This window comes from Anser brachyrhynchus (genome assembly GCF_964034855.1).
Source record: "Anser brachyrhynchus genome assembly, chromosome: 19".
NCBI lineage: Eukaryota > Metazoa > Chordata > Aves > Anseriformes > Anatidae > Anser > Anser brachyrhynchus.
In genome coordinates this window covers 2,681,726-2,700,370 of record NC_137712.1, presented here as the reverse complement: position 1 = coordinate 2,700,370, position 18,645 = coordinate 2,681,726, and the positions used below count along the sequence as shown (strand labels likewise).

The 18,645-nt window shown below is 39.5% G+C and overlaps 1 protein-coding gene across 1 annotated transcript in view; it reads left to right on the top strand.

Moving 5' to 3' along the window:
* DAB2IP (DAB2 interacting protein) overlaps positions 1–18,645 on the top strand; it is a 224,554-nt gene that overhangs the window by 10,591 nt on the left and 195,318 nt on the right. The window contains exon 3 of the mRNA XM_080562025.1: positions 1,875–1,992. The gene's annotated coding sequence lies outside the window, so the exon portion shown is untranslated. The remainder of the gene's footprint in view (positions 1–1,874; positions 1,993–18,645) is intronic.

Here is an 18,645-nt window from a genome sequence, read left to right as displayed (position 1 = left end):
CTTGAGTGCTATTTTGGCATCTCGTTTTTATCTTTGAGTTGAGCTAGATGAATTGGGAGCAATTATTTTGTCTATAATATGCAGTGCAGATGTTCCTGGAAAGTGGCTGTTTCTCTGCGTATGATCGCTTTCCTTGCATTTCGCTTACAGCATTTCCCATATTCTGGGTGGGAAAGGCTACTGAAACTATAGTAATTGGAAACTGAGCTAACAGTAAGTCCATTAAATTTCAAATTGTTTGGACCCTACTGATATTCCACATACTTCTGTTCCGTTTTGATGCCTTGTATCTAGGAAGTGGATATTGGTTTGCACGTTTCTTCTTATACAGCAGCTGAAGCTGTTATTTCCTCCTAAGCCTGCAATCTATTTCCTAAATGACTATTTTTGTTCATGGAGCCAATTTGCAAAAGACTTTAGGTCTTGTTCTTTATTAAGTTGCTGGTAAAGCTCCCTCTGCCTCTGGTTAGAACGGAGTCAGCGCTGACAATGGGTGAAATACCACTGCTTGCCTCTCCTTTCATCCACGGGACTGTGTCTTTCTAATGGGTTGCAAGCTTTCTCAGCAGAAATTGTCTAACATTTGGAAGGGATTTATGTTTCCATTTCTTGTTGCGTAGATTTCTTCTTTGACTTTTTCATGTAGGTTAAAAATATGCTGGAACCCTGTGCACAGAGATGCCTTTTACACTGCAGTAATTAAAGTTGTGCCAGTGTTTCCACTATAAACTGCATTTCTCAGTGTTTTATTACCCAGCTTCAGTAGTTCATTCTTGTAAACAAGATGTACACTCAGACAAAAATTGTTTTGAAATGCGTTTTAAATGTCCATTTGCACATTTTTTGAGCTATAAAAAAAACGGGGAGAGACCTGAACAGTCAGCTGACTTTTGGTTGTTGTAAATCAGAGAGAAATGTGAAATGGGGCAGTTTGTACCTAATGAGCCTCACTGCTAACGCGTGTCTTTGGCTTAATATTTGTTTCTATTGTGATTGCAGAGAAACATAAAAATGAGGAATGTTTCAGATAGACTTTCAGCCTTCGTACCTCTTCTGGCAATATGTGTACCAGGATGTACTTTAAAGTAACCTATGACTTTCAGCCCCCCAGCATACTGAAAATCCCTGTCTGATACATATTTTCCAGTTCAGATTTTACAACTGGTATTTTTTGCTTTGGTTGTAGTGTATAGCTGCAGAAAGCCTAATGATCCTCACCCAGGGTTAAATATACAAAATTCCTAGATAGTGTACTGCTTATAAGCAACATGCTTGTACTGCTGTGAGAAGTTCTCTTTGCTCTGGACACTTCTGAATCGAGCTGTTTTGCCCAGTTCGCTTTGCTCAGGAGTGAGGAGAGCAGCTCCTGTTTAGCACTGGCTATACATATCTGTGCTCAGATTTTTTCTGGTAGCCACCTTGTCTCCTGTTTTTTCAAGTACACTTGCCTACAACAAGAAAAGTACTGTGTAATTTCCTACTGTAACAGACGCACATATTAACGTATTAACAGGAGAAGGAATCACAACATGGAGCAGAATTGTAATCTAAACTTCCAGTGCATGGCAGAAAAGAAGTAGGAACAATTTCAGTCTACTGTACGCACACAGTCACATATACATGTACATAGATAGCTTTGTTGTGATATCCCATAGTTTACCAACTCCTTAATTTGAAGTTTTGTAATCTCTTTGTACTTGTGCTATTTCTGACATACCCAGTAATTTAAGGAGAAGTCAGTCAGGAACAGCAATTAATTAGAGCTTGTCAAAATTTGGAAGGGTAAGTGTTTGTTAAATAACTGAAATGATGCAGTAGAAAATACCTGTTAAAAAGTGATGCCTGTTTTCAGCTGCGTCATTCTGATGTTCCAGATCCTAGCAACCCATGAGCAGGCGTGTTGGAACAGTGGAGAGGATGCTGATCTCTGGCATGGAACAGGAAAAAAGACTCGGGAGTGACGAACGTGAGCTGATGGCACCTTCAGAGTTGGTATGTCATGCACTATCAGTTCTCCTTTCCTTAAGGGTAAATACCAACTTGATAAGAGAAGAAGAAAGTCTAACATAGGCACTTTAAAGTAGAATTTATACAAATAAATGAATATACATCCAGACTGAAAAATGTCCAAAAAAGCCGTATTCTACTTTTTGCTGAGAAACAAAAGGGTGGATTCTTTATGGTTTGAAAGGAACACATATTGGCTGGTTTTGGTTGTCTGATACCAAATGGAATGTTTCTTTGTTTTTCTCTATTTTCTTCTAAAATGTTTTAAAGTGTACATAAATTTAGTCTAAAGACATTATTTACCATATAGAAAAAAATCATCTGGAAATCAAATCATTGCCCCCCATGTTCCCATTTTGTGGCCAGTTTGGTCATCACAGAAAAGACCTTTATGTCAGGGCAAAAAACATGCCCCTTTATTTTCGTATTCACCAGTTATGGGCACTGTGTTTCTCTGATCATCATTGATAAAATTCTTTCATTAAAACATAAATATGGGCAGGACATTCTGCTGTAGAACATATTACTCTAAATTATGTCATATAATGCACTCTGGATGAGTAAGGGAGTAGAATGCAGGGATGAGGAGGAGGAGTCTTGCCCTTTGGTGTTAATGATTACTTCCTTCTCCCAATTTTGTTCCGTGTCCTTTTCCTTTCTCCCTCTAATGTGGCAAAGCTTGGCAATAAGCCTAATGTCAACTCTCTTAGAGCTGGAGATGTCTAATGAGGCAGTGCATCCTAGCATTAGCTGCTTTCGTCCCCTGTACTCCAGTCAATGCTTTCAGGGTTGGTAGAGTTCAAAATATGAGCAGGTCCATTTTTTGATCTTCAGGGACAAACTTCTCTGGGAGGTTTCATTACCAGTGAAATGATTGGAGATCTGTTGATAGGGACAGAGAACCTCAGTTTTTCATGTAAGCTACTGTTTATACGGGACTTCAGTCTTTGCAGTCTTATTTCTTCTCGCCTTACAGCTACCTCCAAGCCAGCTGCTTTAGTGCTCTGCTGAAAATTCAGGGAGGTTCAGTTGCATGCAGTGCTCAGAACAATTCTTGCACAAAGTTTTCAAGCAAGGATTTTTTTCATCCCCCTATCTTTAAGCACTATGTTCTGCCACACCCATGCATAGGTACTGTCAGAGAGAATCCTTGTCAGTACACTCACTGCAGATTTTTCATCCCTCTTTTACCTCTGCATTTTATCTAGACTCCAAAATAACTATGTGTAACCAAAATGTCTGAAACAGCTGCTTAAGTGCAAATGACACATTAACTCATTTTCCCTCACAAATAGAAGGCAGAAGTGAAATGCTGCACTGGATGGGGCTTCTGTCCTGGATAGATGTCAGTAGGCAGCTTCAAACTCTCAGCAATCTTAAAGTGCTTGCTGTACAGGCAGGACAACTGCTTTTTACTATACAAATTTGGTTTGTTGCTGTGAGTGACCTGTTACCTCTGGCCAAAAAGCAGCATTTCCTTTTGCCACTACGTAGTGTGAGCAGGTGCTCCCTAAAGGGCGGCATGCACCACCCTCACCTTCTATGTTTCAGAGCACAGCGTAGTGTAGGATCCGTTGGTACAACAGTGATCTTGTTCAGTCTCAGATTTTGTCATGTGCTTTGAGCCCCACGGGGTTTAGCCAAAAGTAATTAATTCTGAAAAACAACAATAAAAATGCCAAGTCTGTGTGAGAGTAGAGATGTAAGAAAAACTTAGAAAGAAAGAATGAGTTTCAGTAGGGAAGATGTAGACTGCAATCCTAATGACAGGTAGAGCCTAATTAAACCAAGTCAGACACTTTTCCAGCAGATTCTGTCCTGCTTAATGGCCAGGATTTGCTGTCAGCAAACTCCATCTCTTTGAGATTGCTATATTTATAGACATACACCATCAATTTTGATAAGTAGCATTTCACATCAGGCATTGTCTCGCGTATTGTATTCTCTGGTTACTGATTGTCCTTCAATACTAAATTCCAAATGCAGCTTTTCAGTTGGTTTTAAGTCAAATGTTTTGTATTATGTTGTTACAACCTTATGTTTTGGTTCTTATTTTTGGTTCTGAGCAAAGAATTTTCCCCATGCATAAAAAACCCACATGTCTAGATTCATTGTTGATTTTAAATATAATTTGTTGTTATGGAGACTTCTAGTTTCTATTGCTCTCGGGTGCCATTATAACTTTTTGAATATGATAAATTATTTTTTTACTTGTAATTAAAAAAAAAAAGTATAGAAATAAATTCTATGTCAGTAGGTAGCTTAAACCTGTATTAAAGTTTCAGTGTAATTTAAGCATGTGCTTGCAATAATTTGAATTTTAAGAAGAAGGGATATCTCCAGCTAGTAAAAATTGCCATACCTGTTTTAGATTATCAGAACACTGGAGGGGAAAACTGCCCAGTCTCTGCATGATGGAATACACGGAGAGAAATTCCACTGAGGAGATTTAATGAATTCAAAAACCTATGTGAACAAACAGTGTTCTAATTGTAAACCAAGAAAAGCTAGTGATCTACTGTTGAGTTTACATCTTTAAAACTTTGTTCTGGGATCCAGAAATGGTGAAGTACAGGTGGCTGTATGTGGCTCATGTTTTACAATAACTTCTGAAAATGACTTGGTTCATTAAAAAGTTTGAAACATAAGCTGAAATTGCTCTGCGTCCTGCTGGGTTTAACTACGGTGTAGGGGACTCTGCTCTGTTAATTATGAAAGTTAGGTCTGCAAAGAACAAGAGCTGGAGGAAATGTTTCTGGAGGTACTTAACCTCCACAGGGACCAGAGCACCTACTGCCAGAGGTTTTGTGAAAGGAGGGTCATTCCTTGGCTGCTAATAGCATTTTTCTACTAGTCAGAACTCATCAGCTGTCTGTCTTGTGCCTGGCAGTACGTTTGGGTGCATTATTAACTGCCAAAAGTGGCCATAATGCTATGTAATCATCAGAGCTGAAAGCAAAGCGTAGCGTGTGCCCCACATCGTTATTTTCGCAGGAAGAGTTTCTTCCTCTCATGTGAGCAGGCTAGCGTATTTAGTGTATTCCTAAAATGTGCAGTAACACCTGGCTGCTGTCATGCAGACTGAATGGGAGGGAAACATTAGAAACCCATGTTCTGAGTTGTGTTTTCTGAGCAGTGCTGAAGAAGGAATAAGATCTAACACTGCCTCACCTTAATGTTTTATGATGCAAACCTGAAACTTTTAATAGCTAGCGTCTCTGACGGAGGAAAAAGACTAATTCTTTTTAAATAAATTTGTCCCCTTCAGTGTGACTAAACAAATGGGTAATGGGGTTCTAGTGCTGCTTTCATGTAACTGTGCTTTTCTTTTTAATATTTGAGTAAACCAGACTCGGTTATTCCTGTCCAATCAATTCACCTTTCTTAGATGCTGGAAATAAAAAAGAGGAAGCCTTAGAGAGTAGGACAAATACTGTTCTTTTAAGGACTACAAAAATGTATCAGTGAAGGGGACCATGATGTCTGCATGTAATTTATGAACAGGATACAGTCTGAAAGGATTTGGATATCTTCTGTTCCTCTTTTATTTGTTCATATTCCAGAATTTGTAAGCATGTGCTTATAGTGCCCCTTGCCCATAGTTGCAATGACTGCTGGATTGTTAAAAAAAAAAAAAATTTTTGAAGAAAAACAGTTGACTCTGGTTGAAAAGATTTGCAACAAAGAGGTCTAGCTGTACTGGGATAGCGTTCTGACTGCCATGGCCTTGGTATCTTGTTGATGGTGCTATAAAGCTTCCTTGTAAGAAATGACTCAAACGGTCTTTTTATTTCTTGAGCTTATTCTTACATATAGGCTTTCAACGTGAGTATTTCCTGAGTGATAAACTCTGGTTTGTTTGCCTTTGTATCTTCTGTAGCCATCTCTGCCATCTCATAAAATGTTCATTATGTTTCACGCAAGGCAACTGGGCTGAATTTTCATTAGATGATTTGAGCTGGTCTCCAGAAACAAAGCACAAAGATCCAGCGCACTTTCCTGATCTCATAACTTTAAACAAACGATTGTAACCTCTGTGGTTCTGTAGTGCTCCTCTAACTTTCCTAAAGGTTTTTTGAGACTTGTGGATGTAAAACACCATCTACATGTATTGTTTTGTTTATTTTTAGAAAGTAAATATTTATGCTCGTAGCTACCCAAGTATTTTAAGAATTAGGCTGTGGTGCATCATGTAATTTAGCAGTGTGTATGTCTGAGATTTGTGGTTACTTTGGGGTACAGATATAAAAAGAGGCTCTTGAGAAAATATTTTAGGTGCTGCTGTCTGTATCATATCTATATCTGTACTATCCTGCAGGTTGTCTCAGGTAGGAAAATGATTAATTCTTTATTTGTACATCTGTTCATTATTACTCTCTCTTCACTCAGTTTGGCAGTTAGGACAGTGCAGTACATTGCCATGTTTCCTACAGTAGTTTGCCGAAAATCCACAATGAGATGATGACATCAGCTACGTTTGGAACTAATGAGATAAATACTATGGGGTTCCTAATACACTTCCATATTTTTTTTTCTCTTCTATAGCAACTGTTGTGCTCTCTTTGGCGTATGTTTTCTCCTTTCTGTGTGTATAGGATCAAAAGAATATGAGATATAACTGAGGTTAAAGGGGCCAGGAGGGGGTCTCTAATCCAGGCTCCTGCTCGAAGCAGGGTCAGCTGTCAGGTCGGCCGGGTTGCCCAGGGCTTTAACTTGGCTGGTATTGAAACCCTCCAGGGGTGGAGACCACACAGCCTGTGCTGGAGTGGTGAACGTAAGGTAGAAAAGGGAGAGATCCATCCTGCCAACTGCTGTGGATTCTTACAAAAAGGATTTTCTCCAGTTACCCACAAGAGGGAGTTTAAGCTTTTTCTGTAGAGAAACAAAAGGCAGCGCTACAAGGTGCCATCAAGCATTGGTGCTGACTGTTTTCTGCAGATATTCCAGTGAAAAGGGCTTAGTGCATTGATACCCCTTGCCAGAAGTCACACGCTGAGGGAGCCGGTGTCTGCCTCATTGCTGCACATTAACCACGGGATCAGTTAAGAAAAGCTGTTTTCTTTATTTTGTCTCCAGGACAAGGAGACAAGTTTAGGTTCTCTGTTGTAAGTTAATTGTATTTATTGCTGGTAAGTCGTGCATTGAAGCAATGTGGAGCAAGGTCTTGTGGTGCAGGCGAGTGTTGGTCTGCAAAGGCTAAGAAGCCTCCCTAACACTGGTGACTTCGCAACTTTAAAAATTAGAGGCAGACTGCATGCACCAGCTGTTGTTCAGGTATGTTTTTCATCCTCTGACTAGAGAGAATCAGTCCAGAGGCTTAGCTGCGTCGCAAGGAAATACAAGGATGAGTATCTGATGGGTCTGTGGGCTTGAACTGACAGCCCCAGTGAATGATGCTGATTGATGCCGAAAGGTTTGGCTGTGAGGAAGCCAGGAATGCTCTTGCTGCTCACCCTGTAACTGCAACTGTTCCCCACGTCTGGGTGCTTCCAGAGCTCGCCGTGCTTGAGAAGGTGAAAAGTGTAAGGGCAGACTTTGAAAGTTGTTCTGTGCAACAGCCTGGGTAGGTGGGGTTGCTATTCTCCTTGCAAAAAATATTTTTACAGATAGCAAGACAGAGTGCAGTTCTATCTGCAAGATAGCAAGCTATCTTTTTCCAGTTCTGAGCTGAAAATTGATAAAAATAAAAATGAAGAAAACAAAGAGCCTTGAAGTTTAGTGAATTTTTATAAAAAACACCTTCCTCAGGATGAAAGTAAGGAATAAAGGAAGAAGTCTGCCTATACTAAACTTCTCTGAAGCACTAGGTCCAAAGAAGGGCTTGCATTAGGAAAAGCTAGCTGCTTTTAATCTATTGTAAGACTGCACTGTTATGAAAAAGCTTCTGGCTGAATTATACGTTCACTTATGTTTAAGCAGAAAATCCATTAGAGGCATAGAGGGCACAGAATAGATCTTAATTTCAGATCGGATAAAAGGAAGCCAAGGCTGAGAAACCAAGAATATGTGGTAGAAGCTTAAAAAACTAAGTCAAGGGAATCAAATTAAAGAATTCAAAGAAATATGGAGTGATTTGAAGGCTAAAGGAGGCCTGACATGAAAACCTTATATGTCTGATTAGTGAAGAGGAATGACCCACGCAGTGTTGTGCATTTACTAGTTTAAATTATCAAATGCATTATTTTCAGGTAACAAGTGGGATATGGAGAACAGAGGTTTGATAGCGGCCGTGTGCTCAGGAAGGCCTCCACAGCAAACGCTCCATTTTCAGAGGGAGGCAAGCAGTGCTCTCAGCTGAGTGCCCTTCCTGCTTTAACAGCTCAGCGCTGATGTAGGAGAACGGTCATTGCATATCAAATGCATACTCCTTGAGATCAAAACCAGGTTCCTCTTGACTGAAGATGAGCGTGGCTTACTACTGTTGTATGGGGTAAATCTCACCATTGGTACTCCTGTATTTATCTGAGGTTCAGCTCTGCGGGTAGTGGGCCCTCTAAAGAAATGTGTACTGTGTGCTTGTGCAGGGGGGTTTGCTGGCATGTTCGAGGGATCTGGCCTGTCTGAAACTTTTGCTTCTGTTCTGATGACTCTTTCAACAGCATTATATATTTTTTTTTTTAGTTGTTTCCATTTTTGTATTTTTAATAAGGGAAAGTAGTACACCAACAAAAATAAATGTTTCTAAACAAATTTAGGAATTCTCGTTTTGAAGTATAAAGCATCACTGTACGTAAGTTTAGAGAAAAACCAGAAAAGCCAGCACAGATTCTGTGGTAAATCAGTTTATGAGGTTTGTCCAAAGCATTCAGTAACCCTGCAGTCAGTGTAACTCAACATCTTTTCTCTTTGTTAAAGGGAATGCTCAAATCCATTAGTTAATTCAAGCTGAATAAACTCTGTGGTGTTTTTCTGCCAAATACTATAAAAGGAAATATTGAATTGTTCCTTGGAAAGGCCCCTAGGATCTGTCATGTCTATTCAGTATTTTTTTTTTTTTAACTAAGATGCAGATTTGCTCCTGCATCTTTATGAACCATCATAATCTGAGGCTTGTTCCATACGCTGAAGTAAGAATATGAGCCTTGTGCTGCTTCAGATTACAAAAACGAGAGTGTGATGAATCCAGTGATACAGCACTGGAGCCTGTTTCGATTCGATCTGATGGTCGTGTGTTTCCCATGTACACATTCAGTTTTGTGTGTTCTCTCTGTGTACTGCCAGTGTCTAGTGCAGCTTCTTGGTCTCAGCTGCTTTGCTAAGAGGGGAAGTGATGGAAAAGTGATGGAAAGTTTTATAGAGCGATGTTGGTGGATGACGCAGTTGGGCTCATTCCTCCATTGGCGTGCGACATGAAAATGCTTCAGCACTAGTCTCTGGCAAGAGTAGCAAAACATGACCCACCTTCTTTTGGAGAGACCTCCTGTTGCAGCAGTCAGAGGATTTCAGTACTGTTTGAGTTATTAATGACGCTATCACACAAGCTCATTTAGGTGTCACTTGAAAACTATGCAATGGCCTCACCAGGGAAAGGTGAACATATGAAAAACCGTGCAGGAGGAAGGGGTGTCATTGGAAATGCTGAAGGCTCAGAGCGTCCCAACACTGAGCAGTGAAGCAGCACTCCTGTTTGCTTCGGTACTCAGGCCTTGGCATCTGCTTCGAATGGCAGAAAACAGATTACCCAAGCTATTTGCTCTGGCTAGTTAAAATGTGGTGAATGGCTGGAATATGGGCCAGAGAAACATTTTGGGACACGCATGAAGGAAAATCTTGGCAGTGGCTGTTATACTGAGGCTGTCAGAGCTGATCAAGCAAGAGCAGGATAACATTTCTCTACGCGAAAGACACCAGAGAAAAAGCAAGTGTGGTGAATACGGGAGGGCGTGCCTCTGACACCTGTGGCCTCTGGTATACCGTGAAGCCGTGAGGTGAATATTCCCATATGTAGCATATAATCTGTTTGTAGAACAAATCTGTCTTTGCTTATGCTCCCTGTTTTGTATGTGTTCTGTTCACTATGGGTAGTCAGTATATCACAGCACAAAAGTCTTCCACCAAAGCAAAGCACCAGAATAATAAATGATAGGTCTTCTTTATAGGGTAGCAGTGTAGGGACATTGGCATGTATATGGAGAAGAGCTAGTCAACTGTTAGAGCAGTTGCTGTACAGTACGGTATATCATTTATAAGCATAGCTGTAATGAGATTTTACAGATACAATTTCTCCACATTTAATTTATGCTGTGTGTATCCAGAGAGTGAAAGATCATCCAGGGAGACCTTTTTGCCATTGGAATAGCAATGCCTTTTCTTTACAGCCTTCTTCTTTGCCTTTGTCCTGTTTTGAAACTTTATGCTCTTTTTCTATAACTGTGTGCTATCTTTATATAACCCAGGTAATATTTCACAAGCATTTCAATGGACAATGGTGCTGTCAAGGACTGTGGTGCTGCTTCCCACATTACATTGCTAAGCAACATACAATATAGCAGCATGATACCCTGCTGTTGGTAAGAAGTCAAGCTCCAATGTTCAGTAAAATTATTCTGATCTACTTTCCCATCACACAAGAATCAATTGTTTCAGCACATAAGTAAAGATTTGTATTAATAGTAACAAATTCATACAGAAGTCAGATTTTTTTTTTCCTAATTCCCAGGTGCTAAGTACATATACATCAGTATTTTTTTCCTACTCGGCCCCCAGAGAATTTGGTCTTTGCTGTTTTGCCAGTTAAGCAGCTTTCACCAACTTTGACAAGACTTGTTTTAATCAAAGCATCAATTAAGTAAAATGCTTCTACTTGGAAACAAGCTTGTTTTGTTCATCAGCTTAAATTACATATGGTTGAATGCCTTGCTAAACACAGGTCAACTTGAGAGCAGTGACTGGATGTCAAGTCTATGTTCAGAAGCAAGCCAGATAGTTTCATGTATGACATTTCATCCTGGAGATCAATTTTTCCACCTGATATCATCTCCAAAGAAACAGATGCATATTTCAGTTCCATTCTTGTTCATATTTTTTTGAAGAATTAAGGAAATAGGATTTATCACTCAAAATGTTATCTCCTTTTTGAAAGGATGATGTCTATCTGAAATATTTCAGTAGATCATGAGAGGAGAATTCACTAACAGGTTCAATAAAGCCTTTCCTATCAGTTGTTTCTCTGATGGCTTTTAAAATACTTTAATACCAGTTATGCTTATTGTGCCTGAGTGCGCAAAACTTTCACGTTGTTGCTATCAAGAGTTGTTTCAGCGTTTTACTGTTAGCATTAGCCACTGATAGGGATCAAAGTAGCTATTGTATTATTAATTCTGGATCTGAAGGAGTTGGAACACAGGTCAAAGTTGGCCTTATCTTCAGTGATGAAATCATGAACTGTGTGATGTGGAGCGAGTCAGCGTCAGCCCGGACAGCAGTGCGGCACAGTAGTTATTTGGGGCGCTTTGAGGAGTCACTGCTAGGAAGGGCTGGGCTGGTCCTGGGGGAGGGAGGAATTCTGGCCCACCGAGAAGGTGTTTCTAAAGAGAAAGCTTGTTCAGCATGGGGATGGTCTCCCCTGGCTGGGTGTGGAATCTGTCGCTGTGAATGCTGCTCTTCTGGTAGCCAGAATGGCGTCAAGGCCTTTTCCTTCTCGTGTGTGCCGGCATGCCTAATGCTTTATGGCTGCCTGGCAGCGAGAGAAGGCCCAGATGTGGACAGCTCTTTTCTTCTCCACAGACCTCTATTCCCATGTCTTTATTTAAAAACAGACAAAATTTTAGGAAGATCTGTACCTCTGGAAGTGTGGGTTACTGCTCTAGGTGACGTATGAAAGAAAATACAGGCTTAGAGGATACTAATAGTGTGTATGGGGGTGAGACAGAGCAGCTCAGTGTGTGAGGAACGGTCTTAGTTTGAACAAGAGCAGAGTAAACAGATTGGCTGATAATGCTGAATACCATGCAATTTCCTTTTAAATTACCAGATGGGGAGAGAAAGGAATATAAAAAGAAGTGAGAGAGAAAGCAGCTAATGTTGAACTGGAATAAAATGTTTCCAAGACATCACGAGAGAATGAAGAAAGGGAAATGAAGGGAAATGAAATTGTCACTTCATACAGGAGCTCAAAGAGCTTCGAACCCCTGACTCCAGTGCCTAAGGTGCACTTTGTGTAATCCTGCGAGAGTCTCGGTTCACTGCCATGCCTGTTGTGCCTAGAGAATCAGAAGTGGGGAGGATCTGTTTGATGATGACAGAGACCCGCAGCAGAAGAGAAGCCTGATAGAGGATATCACAGCCTGTGCAGACTGACAGGCATTTCCTAGAATCAGGCAAAGCTAGCTTCATCTGACACTAAAATTATTCTATCAAGTGTTGGGAACTGATTATAGAAATCTGTTATATCTCCTTGTCAGAATAAGAAGGCAAATCAGGACACTGCTAGATCAGATAAAGTAGGCTGCCAAAAAAAGGAGGAAAAATGTTCTTTAAGTTCTTCTAACCATTCTAATAGTCTCAGTTACTTTAACAAAACTAGAAGAGAGTCTATTCTGTAGCCTCTGAAGATGATAATTCTGCGCAGGGAGAGGAGCATATATATGTCTGCAGATGATGCTGAACAGTCGGTAGGATCAGCAGCTGAATCTTAATGCAGTTATATACTGCAGTAGGTCAGACTTGATAATTCCAGTTAGATACCTGCCAATTATCGCATATATGGTATTCGCAGGGCCCTGTGTTCACAGAAGTAGCATAGAAAAGCTGAATGGAAGAGGTTTGCTTTTGAATATGCTTGAAAACATGCAGAGATATAATAGATGTTTACTGAAAGCTAGCACATCTCGAGTAGTGTTTCCTAACCTGTGTGGTCTGTGGACTGTTCATGGTCTGTAAACTAGCAGAAAATGGCGTGTGAAATAACGACAAAAGACAAAATTACAGCAAAAGCAACATGCGCCTTCTCCTATATGCAGGTTTAGAAATGAACAAATGACAAGGAAAACAAAACCATAAATAAACACTGAAAGTTTAGATCAAATTTTTCTTGTTTGTAAATGAAAACTGTGTTGATTTTACTACATAATTTGGTCCATAGTTTTTTCCAGAAAGGCTGCATGTTCCTTAAATTTCAAACAGATTGTGAAGCAGGGATCTGAGGGTTGCTTACATAACTAAACACTGAAATTATTCTTTTGGCTGGAGCATTAGCAGTCTGTGCTTTAATTGTCTTTGGTAATTTCTAAGGCATGTATGTGTGTGCATAAACATACATATGGCTATTACGTGTGGCCAGCTCTCCCCAGCGGGTAGGTTAAGCTTGTTTCCTGCAGAGCTGAAGCCCAGGCACAGATGCACCAGGGCAGAGAGCAGAACTGTAGTAGTTTACTTCAGCTCCACCCCATGCATCTCTGGTGCTCTGGGTGACGAGGAGGTGACAGTCACGAAGTGGTGTAGACCTCTCCTCCCCATCTGCTGCAGGGCCACGCGTGGCCTTACAGCACACGCTCTGGCCTTTGCACAGGTCTAAGTTATCTGTGTACGAGTGCACAGGAGGTCAGTCAAGCGTGATTAAGAGCAAAATTTCTGAAATATAAAAGGACCTAGTCCAATATGGAAAGCAATCCTAGAAACTGAGATGCATTGGAAGTAAAGAAAGAGCATCAGGTAAGAGTGGTTACAAGTAAATTAGAGAGAAAAGAGGTGAAGTTTTGGGAAGAGACAGTTGTTTGACTTGTGGGAAGTGACAGTAGGCGTATCTATAGAGGGGTAACCTCTACAGAGTGGAAAACCACTGGCTTCTTTGATTTGGCTGTGGACAGGTTTAGAAAACCTTGGAAAGGGGAAAACAGGAAGAACATAATGCACAGCTAACTTCTAAGTAGCAAGTTCTTCACAGGGCCTGGGTGATGAATGGCAGAAGTGCTGTCCATTATTAACAATTTGATCTTTTTTTTTTCTTTTTTGTTCTGTTAAGTTTGATTTATATGGAAGCTTCATTTCATGGTATCCCTAAATTAGAGGATAAAGTGTTACCCTAGAATGGCTTCACATATGACTGAAGTCAAGAACTAGTAAAGAATTACATTCATTTATCCAATTTAGATGTTTGTATCAAGTGTTTGTGTTGCTATACAAATATAAAATAAAAATTCCACAATTAAAATTGCACACTGATACTCTAAAGAGGAGATGGAAATTTTTTTCCTGGCTTAGACAGGGAGTTAATTTGCCACTCAAGCATAGGCAATGACACTTGGTCTAGCTAAGTGATATTTACATCTACAAGAAAGAGATAGCTCAGCTTCCTTAGAGAAGCATCAAGATTATGCCCTAAATAACTGAAGAAAATAACCAGAAAGTATGTATTTTGTGGAGAAGGAGGAAAGGGAAAGGATAACATAGACAAAGTGAATAAGTCTGAGTGGGGAAAAAAACGACAAAGCATTGTACACCTCACTGGAGCTTCTAGAGGAGATTAGCTATAAAAGAAGATTAGTTATAAAAAATAGCATGCTCCATCAGGAAGGGGTGACTTTACTGAGTGGAACTTGAAGTGTAAGCTATGCAGGAAGAATGCCTGTATGTGAGAAAAACAATTACCTCCATCATCTTCACACAGGGAGAGGGGAAATTTTGCACTTTATTTTTGTTTAAGTAAATTAAAATGTTTTTCTTTCATTTCTTGGCCGGTGTCTTTGTAGCTATGTTGCCTAAAATGCTGCAAATAGATGTTAATTCTATTTCACCTTAATCTGTGCTGACTTAAGAAATATTTGAGGGTAAGTGGAAGAAGCATTCCTCACCTGAGGGCTAATCTGTGGTGTACCTATAAACCAAGATAGTGGGAAACTGTTGTAGTTTCCCCACACATTCTGTAGATAAAGCAAAGGATAAACCTCGCAGAAGCAGCATAGACTGATTGGAGGAGTATTATAGGGGTCAGGAAAGGAAGAGAGTACAGATGATGGATTATTCAGGAATTTTTATTCATCAGAGTAATGAATAGCAGGTTTGAACCTTGCAGTCTTTTGTCACATGCCAAGATGAGTATTTATTTTCTGCCTTTTCACCTTACCCTTCCTTTTTCCGTTGATTTCAGTGAAGTTTCTCATTTTCTGTCTGACTCTGAAATGAGATTTGCTGTTATGTACTTCATACCCACACCAATATCTCAACAATTCCATGGAAACCTTGGGTTAAAAAAAAATGGTTTATCTATGTCATATGGTTAGATCTATTTCTGAAGTCTTAGCTCAGGCAAAACTAATTGAGTAGGAACAGAGACCGTATTCTCATACTTTTATTCTGCCTAAAGCAAGAAAGAGTATTGAAAAAGTGAATGTGAAATCAGAAGTTAGCGGACAACAAAGAGGTAGAATGACAATAATATGCCAAAAAAAAGAAGAGATGATAGAGGCCTATTTTATCAGAAACAGATTAGAAACATGAGGAAAGTATAAGATGTCATTTATCTTGTGTTTCTCTCTTCGACTGACATAGAAAGAAACAAAAATTAGTTCAAAATCTTTGCTTTTTGTTATGTGGATCTCACATAAAGCAGAAGACCATATGGAGTAATTTATCCTAAAAAGCTATTAAAATGAAGAGGCTTCTTGATATGGAAGGACAACAATTAGCTGAATCCCTAAACAAAAAGGGAGAGAGTGAGGAAAAGACAGGAAACAATAAGTGAAGGAAAGAAAGGAAGAACAAATAGGCTCAGAGCAAGCAGCCTTGACAGCCTTTGAGGATTCAGAATATGTCTCTTTCTCAGTGCAATGGCATTTTTCATGTGCCTAAACATTGTCTGGAATTTTTCTTTCTAAGTAGCATGTATTACTGTAGATAACTTGCAAATGGAAAGAAATACATATTTTGATGCAATATTTCTATGCTGTAACTATGGATGCATGGGAAAAATCTACTGATTTGCAGAAACCAAGATTTCAGAGGAAAAGATCTGGATATGGGTTTTCTCTCCAATTAATACTCAGTGTGACATTAGTTTTCATCTTTACGGGTCCATTTCTTTACAACCTGCAAAGCCTTATTCATGCCATTTACCTTCCTTGCATCTGTTTGGAGATCACATAAACTGGATGCATCTGAACATTGTGCTTGCTTTTTGTAACCTTTCTTATTTTTGTAGCATTTTACAAACTTAGAGGGATGGATATTTTACTAACAGCCCTAGGTAACAGGGCCCTAGCATCCAGGCTGGAGAAACAAATAGCAGTTATTCTATATCCCATCACATCCAATGCAGAAATAGCAGCAGAGTAGCCCACTCTGGAAGAGGGAAGATTATTTTCAGTATGTAAAAAGAGATTTATATATTTTAAGTTCTCAACCAGGGCTATTTTTCCAGCAGATGTTGTTAAGGGTATATTAATTTATTTGGTTTGTACGTTATTTTAGCCTGAACCTGCATAGAAAACTCAGATGAAACTTCTGTCCGTGTTTCAAGAAACAGCACTTCATTTTCACCATTTCGCTGTTTGATAAGATACACTTCAGAAGCTATAGTCATTATGAATTTTGTTTGATACAAGGAGGGACTGTGTAACTTTTCAACATCTTCTCTTTTAAGATTCTTATCCAATGTTTGAGCACCCTCAAGTATCCAGAGGTTCTGGTAAGTATTCAAATGTTTGTGTGGGTATTTCTCTGAATTGCACTTTCCATTGCCACTTTTTGTCCAAGTTTTTATTAATGATATATCACTATGCCAGTTGCTATTGTATTACATTTACATAACATGGTATCAAAGAACAACCCATTCTTTAAGGCCGTCCACTGATTAAGGGAATATATGTTGGTTAGTGAATGTGAAGAAAGCTGTTGCAGACTCTTTTTAAAGAGCTGAGAAAACAGAGAATGCTTCTTGTTCCTGTTTCTAGGAGACAACTGCAAAAACATAGTTAGGAATCTGTAAAGTCAGCTAGGGCAGAATCTCAACAGACAGCTTGGTAAATTGTGCACAGAACTCTGCCTGTTGTAGACCTTTTGTTATTTTTGCCCAGGAGTCCGTTTAGTTTTATCTTCCTCCGTTAAACTGCCAGGAGGATTTTACTGAAGAAGCTCAGAGATCCTTGCATCAGTTTGAAGCGTACAGTAGCAAGAGGTAATGCTATGTTCTGGTTACTGTGAAAGAATGTCCAAATAGCATTATTCATTTTTTCAGTCTTAGAAACATTGACTGCATTAAATTGATTGTTGGCATATTTCATGGTAGAATATTCAATGAGTACTCCTTGCATAGCCATAATTTATGGTTAATGTATTTTCTAATCATGATTACAATAAAATCTGCAGCTCTGTAGCATTTTGTTTGGTAGTTTGTGGCAGAGTTTTGAATATATAAAACTCAATCTTTTCAGAATCTGAAGAACTGGCTTATTTTAAAACTCTTGAAGCTAAAGATTGTTCAGTAAGTTACATGTTTTGAGGATGTATCAGATACTGAACTGCTCGTACCCCAGAAAATGTCTTATAAACCAAACCTCCTAATGGTTCACAAAAACACAGAGAGCACTGAAGGGAAAGATATGACAGACACAGCCTCTTGCACTGAAATCCTAGGGAATATCTTTCACAGACTCTCCAACACAGGTCTTCCAGCGTTTCATGCTCCATTTAATTGTTACACCTTCTGTTTTTTTGTTTTTGTTTTTTTTTTTTGTTTGTTTGTTTTGTTTTGTTTGTTTTTTTCCCTGTGGTGGGACTTTGCTTAGTTCTGGATGAAAAGTTGCCACCTTAGATGTGTGATTAAAGAGCATCACTTTCTTGAGAAAATTGGGGTAAAAGTCTGCAGATTTAGTAGTATAAATTTCCATCTCCCCAAATAAAGTATCCTTGGAGAATGTCTGTCCTGTTGCTCCAGATTATATGATTCATATTCCAAAAGAGTACCCAGCTGAGAAAAAAGGCTTCCTTATGGCTCTGGATAGCTCCGCAGACAAACCTCCCTTTAAAAGTTCTTGAGTACTAAGCTTAAAATAGGTTATAGTCTTCTCTTAACAAGGCTTGTGCTAGCAAGAACATTTGCATGGATAGAATGGCATGGATAGAATTGGCAACTGGGGCTGCCCTGCTACTGGGGCTTCTTGAAGATCCCAGTTATAATCAGATTTGTTAAATTAAATGGTTGAATTGCTATCAGTTGCTGCTGAGGCAGGGGAATTCTTCCTACCACTATGAAGTAACCAAGGATGTATCATTTTTCAATTTGTGCTTGTGTCATCTACAAGCACATTTACGACAGACGTAGTTCAAGCAGCAAAACAGCACAATAGGACTTTGGCATGAACTTTTGGAGTATGATCATCCCTGCGTTTGCTGTCCAGGGCAAGATAAGCTGCATCTCAGTGTGAACAGACCCAGCCGTGAAGAGTGACTTTGAAAACTTGCCAGGTAAAGCCAAAGAAACTGTGAGGCTGGTTACTTGGTATGAATTGTTATTCAGCCTCACAAAAGAAGAGGCTTTGACAACACCCCCAGTAACCTTGGCAGACTGTTTTGTTAAGCAGGTCTGTGCTTCATTGGCTTTTCAACTTGCATGCATTCATTGCTCCCTCCTACATATGAATTTATGTTTCAAAGAAGGACTGTGTGGTGGCGGGCAGCTGTGGCATCATGCTGATCTTTTAC